Source organism: Triticum urartu, chromosome 1A (assembly GCF_056163025.1).
Source record: "Triticum urartu cultivar PI428250 chromosome 1A, HENAU_Tu73, whole genome shotgun sequence".
NCBI lineage: Eukaryota > Viridiplantae > Streptophyta > Magnoliopsida > Poales > Poaceae > Triticum > Triticum urartu.
The window spans coordinates 143,784,554-143,792,538 of NC_141873.1; the positions used below are offsets into that span (position 1 = coordinate 143,784,554).

At 48.0% G+C, this 7,985-nt stretch overlaps 1 pseudogene; it reads right to left on the minus strand.

Moving 5' to 3' along the window:
* Window positions 1–6,519: 6,519 nt before the first annotated feature.
* LOC147990396 (uncharacterized) lies at window positions 6,520–7,322 on the minus strand (annotated as a pseudogene).
* Window positions 7,323–7,985: the final 663 nt, after the last annotated feature.

Below are 7,985 nucleotides of genomic sequence, written 5' to 3' on the forward strand. Positions count from 1 at the left end.
CTACAGCACCCAAACATGAGAACAAAATACATGGCAGGGATGCATTCATGATGCCTAACAAAAGTCTAGCACTGAGCTACGGCCAATTCATCCATTAACAGGTTCAAACAAGCATGGCAAAAATGCATATGGCAAACAAACTTCAGACTTAGTGAAATCAACACTTGTCTGGAATTTCAGATCAGGTAGCTCTCTTCGGAGCAACAAAACTACATGATACAGGACCTGAACATGGCAAAGTAAAGTATGGCATGGAGCTACTCAAAGAGCTTAACAAAAGTCCCTTAGTGACCTTGAGCCAAAAGGGATCAGAAAATACAATTGCAAGCATGTGAACATAGCAAAACATAATCAGATCACAGACTTAGTGAAAACTGAAGCATGCTGAAAACAGATATCAAGTAGGCATGTTTACGAGCTCGATGCACTCAATACGGAGCAAGTCATGATAAGATAAGCATACATACATCAAGAAGACACAAAATGCAAGCTAGACATGGCAAGAACAATAGCATAGCATGCACGGATCAACTACAACATCATCGGCAAAATTGCAAACAAGTTGATAATCTGCCCAGATTCACAAAGTAGCAAAAGTAGAGCTCGATTGACTCAAGCTAGGGTGCTCCATAATTGCAAACAAGACAAGGATGGATAGAGCACTACAATATTAACAAAACATCCTTACTGATCATCCTCAAAAGAGGCACGGATCACTAGGAAACAACATGAACATATGGCCATATGAGATAAACAGCTCAAGGACTTGGTGGAATTGCCAAGTCCCTGAAATCAGAATTACCAAGCGCACCACTTTGCAAGCTTGTGCTAGTCACCACACACATCACAAAAATACATGGGTTGCACCTCTAGAAAGATTGCAAAACCCTTAACAAAACATATGTAGAGCATCAGGGCATATCATGCACACATTAAACATGGCAATTATGACAAAAGCTAAATGGAGCAGCAGATCTGACAATTATCTCAAGTAGCCCTCTTCTAACAGCATTTCGGGCATCAAGATGAACTCAAATGAAAATGATGCAATGGAATGAAATGATGTACTCTCTGAGATGAACATTTTGATATGCTATATGCCAAAAACGGAGCTACGGATGCAAAGATAGGAGGCTATGAACATGAGCACATGGATCTGAAAATTCGGGGACTTCGATGAATTTTTAACCTCCGGATCTAGGGTTTGACCCGGGCACGCAAAACGAGGTTCGTCGCCGGGGCTTCGCCGGAGTTCGTCGCCGGAGTAGGAGGGAGAGGCCCAGAGGGGCCGAGGAGGCGCGGCCGGGCACGGGACTCGAGGGGCGCGGCGGGCGAGGCGGCACGGCAGCCGGCGAGGCAGCGCGGCGGGCGAGGTGGTGCGGCGATGGTGCGGCGGCGGAGCGGCGGAGGCGGCGGTGCGGTGGTGCTGGGCGGCTCGGGGGCGGTGTTGGAGGAGAGGGGCGGCGTGGGCGGCGGCGCCCGGGAGTCGTGCTGGGAGGGCCGGTGATGGGCCGCGCGGGCCGCGGCGGGTGCGGGCGGCGATGTGGGCGCGCGGCGCCACGTGGTTTGCGGGATTGGCCCGGGCGGATCGGGCGGACAATGTCCGTCGGCAGGGGAGTTTGTTCGGCGCGCGTGAGGTGGCGGATCTAGGGTTTCGGGGGGAAGAAGAAGAAGAAAACGGAGGGGGTCTTTAAATAGACATAGGAGGAGCTAGGAGAGTCCAAATGAGGTGCGGTTTTCGGCCACGTGATCGTGATCGAACACTCTAGATGATGGAGAAGGCTTAGGTGGGTTTTGGGCCAAATTGGAGGGGTGTTGGGCTGCAACACACACGAGGCCTTTTCGGTCCCTCGGTTAACCGTTGGAGTATCAAACGAAGTCCAAATGGCACGAAACTTGATAGGCGGTCTACCGGTAGTAAACCAAGGCCGCTTGGCAAGTCTCGGTCCAATCCGGAAATGTTTAATCCCCACACACGAAAGAAAGGTAGAAATGGCCACCGGAGGGGAACGAAGCGCCGGAATGCAAAACGGACAACGGGGAAATGCTCGAATGCATGAGATGAAACACGTATGCAAATGCAATGCACATGATGACATGACATGAGATGCATGACAATGAGAACAACACACGGAGACAAAAACCCGAACCCGAGAAAATAAAATAACTAAACGCCGGAAACGGCAAGAGTTGGAGTACAAATTGGGAAAGTCATATCCGGGGTGTTACACTCTTGCTGCTAGAATTTACTTGTGGCATGTAAGTAGACAAGAGTAAACGCTTGGCAATGTAAGAAGAACTTTTCTTGCAAAGATCATCATTGATTGCTTTTAAGAACCCATGCTCTTGCTCAAGGTTGAGGTTTTCAAAGCGTATCTTTTCATGAGTCTTTAAAAGTTCTCGATGATCTTTCAAGGTAGTTTCATGAGCTAACTTAAGAGTGTTTAGTTCTTTAGTTAGACGCTCAATCTCCTTCTTACCATCGCCATTCGTTTTATCTTGATTAGCATGATTAATAGCAAGTTCATCATAGTTTTCATCACTAGAGTTGTCAACAAGTAAATCATCATCACCTAGCAAATCATCTTCATCACTATTGAAATCAACATACTCAGGGTGTGATACCTTTGGGCCCTTAGCCGTGAAGCATCTTCCAATTCCTTCATTTGTTGAATCAAATGTGTCGTAGGAGTTGGTCGACACAAGTGCTAGACCGGCAACACCTTCATCTTGAGTATATTCGGAGTCGGAGTGATAACTTCTCTTGGAGTGATGCTCGGAGTCAGAGCCGGATACCCATTCACCAATGTGAGCTTGATGTCTTCGTTTTGTGTAGCTCCTTGATGACTTGTCCTTCCTTTCCGAATCCTTGCTTCTGTGAGAGGTTCTTCATTCGTAACAATCATCTCTACTACTTCTCTCTCTTGGAGGCGATTCTTCTCTTCTACTTCTCCTTTTGGGTGAATCTTCTCTTCTTTTGTAGGGAGCCGTACACTCATTGGAGTAGTGTCCGGGTCTTCCACAATTGTAGCAATTACGCTCACAACTAGAAGATCGTTTGTCATTGTAGGACCTTGACTTGGAACTTCTCTCTTTGCTTCTACTCTAGTACAACTTGTTGAAGTTCTTCACCATTAGGCTCAATTCCTCATTGAAGGCTTGTTTCTTACTTGATGATGAGGAGCATCACATGAGGCTTTGGAAGCACCACCTCACTTGTTGTGAAGCTCTTCTTTATCCTTGAGTGACATCTCATGAGCAAAAATTCTTCCAATTACTTCTGTTGGCTTGAGATCTTTGTAGTTGGGCATCATTTGGATCAATGTGCACACGGTATCATATTTTCCATCCAAGGCTCTTAGGATCTTCTTGATGATGAATCTGCCGGTCATCTCTTCACTTCCTAAGCCGGCAATCTCATTTGTGATGAGAGCAAGCCTAGAGTACATTTTAGCGACACCTTCGCCATCCTTCATTTCGAACTTGTCAAGCTGACTTTGAAGCACATCCAATTTGGATTCCTTTACGGAATCGGTACCTTCGTGCATATCAATCAATGTTTCCCAAATTTCCTTTGGATTCTCAAGACGGCTTATTTTGTTGAATTCTTCAGGGCATAATCCGTTGAAGAGGATATCGCAAGCTTGAGCGTGGTATTGCAGCATCTTCAACTCTTCCGCGGTAGCTTCACGGTTCGGTTCTCTCCCATCAAAGAATTCACCTTGCAAGCCAATACACACAATAGCCCAAACGGCGGGGTTATGTCCAATAATATGCATTTTCATCTTATGCTGCCAACTAGCAAAATTTGTACCATCAAAGTAAGGACCTCTACGGTGGTAATTTCCCTCGCTAGACGCCATACTCTCCAAGGTTGTGAAACCAAGGCTATGATCACCAAAGCTATGGAAATCAAGGAAAATGGATACCAAATCTCTGATACCAATTGTAGGATCGAAAGTATGTCTAAGGGGGGGTGATTAGAATACTTGACCAAAAAAATCTAGCCTTTTCCCAATTTTATGTCTTGGCAGATTTTAGCAACTTATCACAAGTCAATCAATCAACCTACACATGCAGATCTAAGAGTATAGCTGCGGAATGTAAATCATTGCATATGAAGGTAAAGGGAGGAGTTTGGAGGGAGCAAGCGTAATGTAGACATGGAGATTTTTGGCGTGGTTCTGATAGGTGGTGCTATTGTACTCCACGTTGATGGAGACTTCACCCCACGAAGGGTAACAGCCACGCGAGTCCACGGAGGGCTCCACTCACGAAGGGTCCATCAAGAAGCAACCTTGTCTAACCCACCATGGCCATCGCCCACGAAGGACTTGCCTCACTTGGGTAGATCTTCACGAAGTAGGCGATCTCCTTGCCCTTACAAACTTCTTGGTTCAACTCCACAATCTTGACGGAGGCTCCCAAGTAACACCTAAGCAATCTAGGAGACACCAATCTCCAAAAGGTAATAGATGGTGTGTTGAGGATGAACTCCTTGCTCTTGTGCTTCAAATGATAGTCTTCCCAACACTCAACTCTCTCTCACAGATTTGGATTTGGTGGAAAGATGATTTGAGTGGAAAGCAACTTGGGGAACGCTAGAGATCAAGGTTCTTGTGGTTGGAATGGAATATCTTGGTCTCAACACATGAGTAGGTGGTTCTCTCTTAGAAAATGAATGGTGAAAGTGTAGGCACATTCTGATGGCTTTCTCCACGAGTGGAGGAAGGGTGGAGGGGTATATATAGCCTCCACACAAAATCTAACCATTACACACAATTTACTAAACTCGGTGAGACCGAATCATAAAACTCGGTCGGACCGAATCGGTTCAATATGTGAACATTAGTCTTTTCGGTGGGACCGACATGTCAACTCGGTGGGACCGATTTCATTAGGGTTAGGGCATAACGTAATCTCGGTGAGACCGATCACACAAACTTGGTAAGACTGATTCCTGTAATAGGCAAACAGAGAGTTGGTCAGGCAAACTCCATGGGACCGATCGCTCATTTCAGTGAGACCAAAATGTTACGAAAGGGAAACAGAGAGTTTGCATTGCAAACTCGGTGGGACCGATCGCTCATCTTGGTTAGACCGAAACGTTAAGAAGGGAAATAGAGAGTTTGCAATCCCATCTCGGTGAGGCCGAACTGATTAGGGTTTCTGGCTATGGCTATGTCTAGTGAACTCGGTGGCGCCAGAAAGATCAAATCGGCGGGGCCGAGTTTGGCTTTTGGTTTGGGACATATGTGTATATGAGAAAGTGGTTGAGGGATTTTGGAGCATATCACTAAGCATTTTGAGCAAGCAATCCATTAAGAAACACCTCATCCCATTTTAATAGTATTGGCTTTTCCTATGGACTCAATGTGATCTTGGATCACTAAAATGAAAATGTAGAGTCTTGAGCTTTTTGCCAATATGTGTCCTTAGCATTTTGAGGGGTCCACATTCCTAGTCCATGCCATGCCAATCATTGAACTTTCCGAAATGATCATCTTGAAAGAGCATTAGTTCAATGAGCTATATGTTGTTAGGAATTACCAAAACCACCCAGGGATAGTTGCACTTTCAGTTGAGCTTGCAGGGCAACATTCCGAAGCCGCATGATTGTCTGTTGGATTAGTAGCTGACTCGGGGGGGGGGCGCACTTCAGGAGGGGTTTCAAGCCTGGTTTCGACATCATGGTCATAGAGGCCACTTGGGCTTTATGGAAGCAACGCAACACCATAGTGTTCCATCGGACTAATCAGCAGATGATTGCGACAGATTTGGCCTTCGCCATCATGCTGAGCTGAAAGAATGGAGGTCGGCGGGCTTGGGTGGTGGTGGTTTTACTGCGCTTTGTGAGAGTGTACGCATATGTTAGTTTTTAGGGTGTTTAAGGGTGTGCCCCTTTGATGGAAATTTGCTTCCATCCATAGGCTTCTTGTATATTGATTTGTGCTCTCTCTTCTATAAAATTAAGGTATGCCATTGGCATACTCTCGAAAAATAAAAAAAAATAAAAAATTTGTATCGATCTCGGGAAACGCAGGCACACTACATTGTGGAATGGAGGGAGTAGTATATGATTGAGTAGTAGTACTACCTCCTTTCCGGTTTATAGGGCTTATCTCAAAACTTCAGTTTCCCGTTTTGTAAGTCTCATTTATATTGCTTCTCATCGCACGCTCATATATCGAGGTGCATTAAATCACTTAATGCAAGAAATAAAAGAAAGCCCACCAATGCATGTAAAAGTTCTTAGTTATTTGTTGGCCACACATGCATCCATTACAATTAATGCATTGGTAAACACAATTGTTTGAGAAAAACAAGTGCATTAATTGAGTACTTCTACAAACTATCAAAATTATTTCACAACTCATCATCTACCTTGGTTGGTGAGATTTTTGAGTTGAGTCGTATAAACCAGTAAGGAGGAAGTATCACACAAAATAGTAGTATTCCAGCTTTACACAGCAGGGATTTCCAAGGAAAAGACGCATAGAAGAGAAAGTACGACATGCATCAGAATCCAGTACACATCGGGAAGATCGGTCTTGGGGACTTGGACCGCTGCTGGCTCGCGGACTACAGCGACTGGTTGACCATGGCGGCGCGTGACGCTCGGGACACGGTCGTGCCACTAGTCAGCGCTCGCTGGTAGGCTTCGTCATCCTCCATGCTCGCCCCCCTTCCAGCGCCAGGTGCATGAGACGGGGCATGTCATGCGACGTCAGCTCGTGCTACCCAGTGAGCTCGGGGCCGTCTGAGCGCGCCTCGAAGCCCGACAGAAGTAGGTTCGCTCCCTATCGTGCACGCGTGCTGCGGTATGGGCGCACCATGAACTGGGCGCTGCAGCCGTCCTCATCTTTGTAGGCAGCGACGACCCGCTACTCATGCAAGCTCCGTGCGCCGCTCAAATTGAATTCCCCGAACTCCATGTCGCTCCCGCTCTCGTCGTTGTCCGACACCGCCGGCTCCTCTGACGCGTCATCGACGAACACAAGGCGGAGGCGGAACTCCACGCCGCCGAGCTCGTCCAGGGCACCACACCTCGCGCTGACGCACTCCACCGCCCTCCTTGGCTCCGTCGTGACCTCTGGGCGCATCATCGGGTTGTTGAGCCTAGCCACGAGGTCTACGAGCGCCTGGTCCACGGCACCTCGGTGACCCAGGTCGCGGAGCAGCACGCGGCAGGAGACATCCTCCATCGTGTCGGCATCCACGGGGCCACCGCCGTAGTTGCTGCATTGCTCAACGAGCAGCCAGAATGTGAGGTTGGGCTGTGATGAACTGCATGTATTCGCGGCCGGAATCTCGACGAGCAGGACCAGTGTCGGGGGTGTCGTGCGACATATGCCAAAGGATGGCTTATCATGGTGGGTGAGAGTAATACGTCGTCGGTGCCTGGAAACGGGATAAGGCGTAGATAGGTACGCCGACGCACCTTACCCAGGTTCAGGGCTCTCCTAGGAGATAACACCCCTAGTCCTGCTCTGCGGGGTCTCCGCGTGATCACTATCTCAACAAGTAGCTACAAGCTTGCTCCTTGAGCTGTTTGGCTAGAGGAGGAAGAAGGGCAAGGCTAGATCTACTCCTCTCTCTCTCTATGTGTGTGTGTTATCTAAGAAGTTGAACCCTTTGCATCGGTGCCCGGGGGGTTTATATAGGCCTACCCCCTAGGGGTACAATGGTAATCCGGCTGGGTGTAGGACCCAACCGTCAGTGTCTCTGGTGGGCGGCTTCTCCATCGGCCCTGCTGCCTGGTGGGTCCCGCCGGCTGTCTCGTACTTGGCCGACAGGCCGCGCTTGCTGCTTGTGGGTCTTGCCGGCTACTTAGTACTATGGCAGTACCACTAATGATGTGTTCTTTGTCGGGGGGAGCATGGCTACAGTGCCGCCGCTTGGCGGGCGTTGACTGTAGCCATTCCCCGTCTCTTTTGGTTAATGGTGCACAGACTTTGAGGGAAGGGGAGGGCCGCCTGCTAGGA